Source organism: Spinacia oleracea, chromosome 3 (assembly GCF_020520425.1).
Source record: "Spinacia oleracea cultivar Varoflay chromosome 3, BTI_SOV_V1, whole genome shotgun sequence".
In the NCBI taxonomy this organism is placed as follows: Eukaryota; Viridiplantae; Streptophyta; class Magnoliopsida; order Caryophyllales; family Amaranthaceae; genus Spinacia; species Spinacia oleracea.
Window position 1 is genome coordinate 13,101,204 of NC_079489.1, and position 7,384 is coordinate 13,108,587.

Consider the following 7,384-nt stretch of genomic DNA (forward strand, 5'->3'; position numbering starts at 1 on the left):
CAATTAATTAACAATTACGAAAATTAATCACCCCTTTTAATTCTTGCAAATTTGTAATATTTAACCATGTTCATGCAATTTAGATTATGAAAATAATAAGGGGCTCGTGATACCACTGTTAGGTTATGATTCATATGACAGTTCATAAATCATGCGGAAAAACCATAAAGCCAGGAAACATATTATTTACACATAATCATTTAGCATAGTTTAGATGCATACTCTTTGTTGCGTGCCTTCCCTAGCTGCGCCCGAACCGAACAAGAACAAGTCTTTAGGACTCCAAGTGTCGTCCCTCCGTAGATAGTCCACAGCACGTCCGGATCCGCCTTAAGATTGACCAACTAGAATCGCCCTTAAGGTTCTAATATTTTCGGTTGGGTAGGCAAGAATATTGGCTGATTTTTCTGCTTAAAAATCTTAGTTTTGAATACTTAAAAACTTGTATATAAATAATGACCCCTAGGCCTTTATTTATAGAGTTATGGAAAAGGAATCGCAATCCTAGTAGGATACGAATTAATTGAAATTAGAATCCTACATGAATTCTATTTAATTAATTTATCTAATTAGGAATAGGAATTTAATCACACACTAACTCTTGCAGTTTTAGGAATCACGCATGAGCACAAACTCACACACACACACGGCAGCCACAAGGGCTGCCCATGCGCATGCGAGCAGCAGCCCATGCAGCGCGGCCCACGCATCCGTGGCCTTGGCGCGCGCTGGGCTTGTGGCGTGCGTGCTTGCTGGGCGATGGCCCGGCTTCGTGCTGGGCCTTCGTCCGGCAGGCCTCGTCCGATGCTAATTCGTACGATACGCTTCCGATTAAATTTCCATTTTCGGAATCTATTTCCGATACGAACAATATTTAATATTTCCGATTCCGGAATTAATTTCCGTTTCGAACAAATATTTAATATTTCCGTTTCCGGAATTATTTTCCGATTCCGGCAATATTTCCGATTCTGACAATATTTCCGTTTCCGGCAATATTTCCGATTCTGGTAATATTTCCATTTCCAATAATATTTTCCGATACGTACCATGTTTCCGTTTCCGGCAACATCTACGACTTGGATAATATTCATATTTCCGACACGATCCATATTTCCGTTTCCGGCAATATCATCGTTTCCGGAGTATTCATTTCTTGCCTGTGACGATCTTAGCTCCCACTGAAACCAAGATCCGTCGGTTCCGAATATTCATAGATGGAGTATTTAATGCCATTAAATACTTGATCCGTTTACGTACTATTTGTGTGACCCTACGGGTTCAGTCAAGAGTAAGCTGTGGATTAATATCATTAATTCCACTTGAACTGAAGCGGCCTCTAGCTAGGCATTCAGCTCACTTGATCTCACTGAATTATTAACTTGTTAATTAATACTGAACCGCATTTATTAGACTTAACATAGAATGCATACTTGGACCAAGGGCATTATTTCCTTCACTTTATACCTTTGGGGGGAGACGAGAGAAGCCGAGTAGCCGACTGCCCAAGTTGCCGCCGGCGCTGACCAGTGACCACAGTCCACAGACCACCTTGCCCGGGTTTCCGCTGCGCAGCCGCCTCGACCGAAGCCCGAGCCACCGATAAGAGAGGAGAGGAGAGGAGCTGAGGGGAGGGGAGAGGAGAGTTAGGGTTTTAGATTTGAATTGGGGGTTGTTACTGTGAGAGTGTGAGTGTCGTGGACTCGTGGGCTGCTTGCCTGCTTTAGAAACCAAAAAAAAAAAAAAACAATTCAACAGGAGAGCCGAAAAAAGGGTATAGGGAGTTGAACCCCTAACCTTTGATTTAATAACTTAAGCAAAAACCGCTGCAGCGCCAGTGATGTTTGTGTCATATTGGGCTTTCACTATTACTTAACCCGATTTTTTTTCCCTTTAAATCTGCCTGATTCTTTTTTTCGCTAGTAAGGGTTCAGTTGAACCCACTGAACCCTCACTAGCACCGCCACTGCTCATATCCTAGTCATCTTTATAAAAGACATTGAGCTTTTTCATCACTGCGTTGATAAAACGCTTATTTTCAAGATTCGGAGAGGATTGATAGTGTTCACGTGACTGAATGAAATTTTACGAAAATACCCCCTTGCTATCTATAAAATACACAGTGATCATGTGCTTCCATTTCATAGGCATACATACTCAAAGCTCATATAGAGATATTGGAGCACGAAATTATAGGTAATTAAACTTCATTATATTTATTACAATTACTTGTGCTTTCCTCATACATATTTCGTGCAATCTTTTATATTTGTAGTCTTGTTTTTGCTTTCCTTGGTAGATCCCATTTGTTCATACCTAGCTAGGTAATGTGTAAAGAAAACATTTTCTCCCCCTAATTTATCCATTTTACATGGATAAAAAAACACTAGTGGACTGGTTATGCATGCAAAATGGATAAATATAAAATTCTGTGTACTAGTTAGGGTAGCTTACCTTCATACATGCACTACCAGAAATTGTACCATTAATGACGGGAAATTCCGTCGCTAAAGGTCAATAATCGTTGGTTAATGACGGGATTTCCTGTCGTGAATCCGTCATAAAAGGGGGTCGTCGTTAATGAAAAATCCCGTTGTTAACCCGTCGTAAAAGACATTTGCGACGGTTGTTCCCCTCTTTGTTTGGTTGTTAGCCCCGTTGCGAAAAGCTTTTGGGACGGGATCTTTGACCCGTCGTAATTAGGTTGTCATTAAAGATACAAATTCTTGTAGTGATACAATACTAGCTGAGAAAATATAAATTACTATCTCCGTTTCATAATTAATGATCTTCACACTTTTCATTTTAATCTGTTTCACTATGTTTTTTACATTGGTTTTATTTTTCTCCGTTCCATAATGATGCTCTAATTTAGAATTTTCTAAATTATTTTCAATACATAAGAAAAAAGATATTCATGTAATTGGCTCTTGTTTTATTCGTTTCAATGTGTAATTTGATAATATCAAAATATACAATATCTTACACCCAATCATTATTCTTACATCCAATCATTACTCAAATCCCATTACAAATCAAGATTCTAGTTTTCTAAAAAGGAGGGTGGGCTTGGTCTCATTAATCTGAAACTGTGGAATGTTGCTGCAATGGGAAAACATGTGTGGATGATTGCCACTAAAAAAGATAACATGTGGGTGAGGTGGGTGAACACTGTGTATATAAAAGACAAGAACTGGTGGGAGTATGTCCCAAAGATGGGTGATAGTTGGTATTGGAGAGCAATTTGTACTGTGAAGGAATGGATGAAAAACTACTTGACTGAAGTACAACTGAGTTCTATGCTCAAATACTGCATTAGAGATGCATATCTGTGCTTAGCTCCCGTGGCTTGTAGAGTGCATTGGACCACTGCTGTATGGGACAGATTGAGTATCCCTAAACATAGATTTATCTCTTGGCTGGCTATGCTGGAGAGACTCAACACTAAAGATAGACTACTGAAGATGGGCATCAGTAATGACAGTCTATGCTTCCTGTGTGGTTCTGCTACTGAGACCCACAAGCACTTATTCTTTGAGTGCTAATTTAGTGCTAGATGCTGGTTGGTTTGCTCCAACATGACTGGTATGCATAATGCTCCTACTTCTCTTTCGGGTGTTCTGCAATGGATACTCAAAAGAAAAATTACTAAATTTAGAAGGGGTGTGCTCTCTACTCTGGCTATGAGTGTGGTGTATCACATCTGGATGGAAAGGAACAATGCAATGTGGAATTCACAAATCAGAAGCATTGATAGGGTCTGTAGCAGTATACTTCAAACTGTTTGTACTAGAGTGAATGGTGTGATGCCTAAAGCTGTTAGTAATAGGGATCAAATGTGGTTTTCCACCCTGTTATAGCAGGGTAGTGGGTTTGTTTAGCCAGTTTGTTCTGGCTGCCTGAGGGTCTGTCCTCTTGGCTTCATTCTGTAATTGTTTGATAATCTAATATACTACTTGCTTATCAAAAAAAAGATTCTAGTTTTCTTAAAACCACCATTTCGCAAACATAACCAACATTTACCCTACAAACTTAAATCTTTACACTTGATTTGTATTATTTTATTCAATATTTTTTTCTTACACTCACTCACTTTTTTGTACTCTCTCTCTCTTATTTTATCCATATTTTATCATATTCATCCACCCTTTTACATATTTTATCTCATTCGTCTTAATATTTATGCAAATAGTAATTGTAAAGAGTATCATGAAACAAACGAATGTATATTTTACCAACTGATGTTAAGTTATGTCTTTAATATGTGAGGATTTCATACAAAAGGATATTCCAAAACAATCCGTTAAGTTTGATCCTTCACAATTATTTGAAATGTTCACAAAATTTTATAATTCGTTTGGTCCTTATTGTCTTTGTGGATTCAATTCCTTACCTATAAAGAAGAAAATTGAGCTATGAATCAACTTAGATGAAGGTTCAGAGATATCTTATCTTTAAAATGATAAAGTCGTAAAGTGATAGTACTTCCAAAACAATAATATAGTTGAAGCTAGTTGTTTACTAAAAACAAAGTAAAAGGTAATTGTTCGCAAAATTAGTAAACTAAAAGCTATTTGTTCGCAAATCATCAATTTATTTTTAAAGTAAAGAGAAATTAGATTGTTGGTCAAAAAGTAAATTACCTCGAACTAAAGAAAAACCTAACACAAGGAGGGTAACGTTCCTAATTATACTAAGAGACCAGTAATTTGGAACAACTGATATCTATGGATAATAGACCAGCCATATGTTTAAAATTATAAGAGACCAGCAATTTGGAGCAATCTCTTATATTGATGGATAATAGACCCGCCACGTGTTTAACAGTGCTCCCTCAACACTAAATGAACGGTTATTTGAAATTCATGGTCTTTAACATGAGTAATTTATTCCACGTACCCCTTGAGAATAAATATCAGTTATTATTTTTAAAAAATTTCGTCCCCAAGTATATAAAATTAATATAATTTATTAAATAAGTATGGTTATTTGAACTAGTTAAATTGATATTTGTATGCATGTTTAGCATATACTTTGTATATATAGTTGAATAAAAAAATTAAGAATGAGAACATACAACTGAGTATAAGGTCAAATTTAAGATAGTAGAATGAATTAATAACTCAAGTACGTTATAATTGGCAAAAAAAATTGCGGTAGTGTAGAGTTTTTTTTTTCGAGTCTAATTTCGTACCCCCATTCCCAGATTCGTAAATCCGCCTCTGCAGTACATCATTAATGAAACGGGATTCATATGCGTGTCGATGTTTTTGTACGTTGTATCTGTTTGAGGTGATGAACTTGATAAATATATTAATTTGGATATATTTTCAGATTGTAGGTGATCAAAAGCAAGGAAAAATGTCGGCTGGAATCTATGTGACCGCTGCATTCAAATCAATTCATCAGAATCAAGGCGCGACAAGTGATGTACTGAAGTGGTCCGGAAAAATCAAAGACTCGTGGACGGGTTTAGCTAGCATCTTGCCTCGCAAGAATTACGGTTGCAACCGCAAATTGCAACTCAATAATTGATTAATTATATGATATGCATTATGCTCTTTGCTAATCTGTTTACAAAGGGCATAACATATATATGGGATGTTTTATGTTATATGGGAATAATTGAGGATGTATATAAATTAGCATAAGGTTGCAGCCAATGAGTTGGCCCGGCCGTGCGCATCCTCTCTTAGCCACTGTATTATCCTATACATGGTTGGCCAGTATATCAGGGATGTTTGCTTAGTTGTGGAGTGTAGACAGCTTGCTAGTTGCTAGTGTCTTTGTACGCTATTAGCTAAGCCAACCCCTTGTAATAGTATTTGTACTGTATAATGTCATTTTCCTCCGTTCCTAATTGTTTGTCCCATACACCAAAATTTGTTTATTAAGATCGGGTATGTGGTTGACTCCTTCCTTAATGTTAAGTTCTCCATGGCGCTTGGGAATCGGATTTAAGTTTCTTGGGATCGAAATCTGCACTACAAGAATTTGTATCTTTAACGACAACTTAATTACGATGGCTCAAAAATCCCGTCGCAAAAGCCTTTTGCGACGGGGCTAACATTCAAACAAAGACTGGAACTACCGTCGCAAATGTCTTTTATGACGGGTTAACGACGAGATTTTCCATTAACGACGGCCCCTTTTTAATTATGACGGATTCGCGACAGGAAATCCCGTCATTAATCAACGATTATTGGCCTTTAACGACGGGATTTCCCGTCGTTAATGGTACAATTTTTTGTAGTGCTGTTAGATTTAATATAGTGTACTTATTGTGTTCATACACATTACGTCAAATTGCATTCCATAGACTCCTAGCTAAATAGGGATGTTGATTTTGTCAATATTGAACAGTTGTATAACCTTGAGAAGCAAGATCTTTGTTTAGCCTTAGCTTCAAGGTTGAGCCTTCCTCTTGTATTTATAACAGTGAATTGAGATGATCGAATAGACGACAGAAATTAAAAGAGAGCTTACCAAGTTTAACATGGTATCAAGAGCAAGTGAAAAATCCTAACTTTTTCCTCCTCTTCTGTATTCGAGAGATCGTGAATCATCATGTCAGGAGACAAGGTGAAGGGGGATATGGCTTATCATCTCGGCTCCAGCAATGGACCGGGGATTGTCATAACACCAATACAACTTCGTGGTGAGAACTACGAAGAGTGGGCAAGGGCTGTTAGCACCTCGCTAAAGACAAAGAGGAAATATGGCTTCATTGAAAGGATTGTCAAGAAGCCAACAGAGGCAGAAACACTGGAAGATTGGGTTGCAGTTCATTCCATGTTGGTGTCTTGGCTCACAAATAATAAGGCTATCTTTCACCTCATTCAGAATGTCTTGTTTCGACTGCATAAACCATTGTTCTTCATTGTCATAATAACCGTCTTCTTCACCTACTTCCCAATCTATTTCAAGATTGCTGAACTCAATCCTTGAGGAACCAAATCCACTTTCCTCATCCCTAAATAACACCTTTTTTGCTTTACTTTTCCCTTTTCTCTCACTCACCTCCTTCACCTTTTCTTTTCCCTTCCCCTTTGAACTACCTTTTCTAGCAACTGATTTCACCCTAGGAGTTTTTAGTGGTGTAGCAAAGTTGTCATTCAACCTAGGGCTCCTTCTTTGTGGTGGACTAATGGATTGACTCAATCTAGGGTTCGTTCTATGTTCTGGGGTTGTTTTCGCTTATTTTGGTTTGGGTTTTTCTGTTTTGTTTGGGTATGTGGTGGTAGTACTTTTAATGGTGAAGGGTTTGTCTCACTAGTGCAGTACAGTTCAAGATGTCCCTCTTTATTTTTTGTCTCTAAAAACCTCTACACTTCAGCCCCGTTTACTACCTCCCTCTGGCCAGTAGTAAAAGTCCTCCCCTTTT

The 7,384-nt window shown here is 37.8% G+C and overlaps 1 long non-coding RNA gene across 1 annotated transcript; it reads left to right on the forward strand.

Annotated features, from left to right (window-relative positions):
• The first annotated feature begins 2,059 nt into the window (after nucleotides 1–2,059).
• Nucleotides 2,060–5,882, forward strand: LOC130469422 (uncharacterized). The gene is made up of 2 exons (XR_008929956.1): nucleotides 2,060–2,196; nucleotides 5,335–5,882. It is a non-coding gene; the product is annotated as an uncharacterized lncRNA (long non-coding RNA).
• The last annotated feature ends 1,502 nt before the right edge of the window (nucleotides 5,883–7,384 follow it).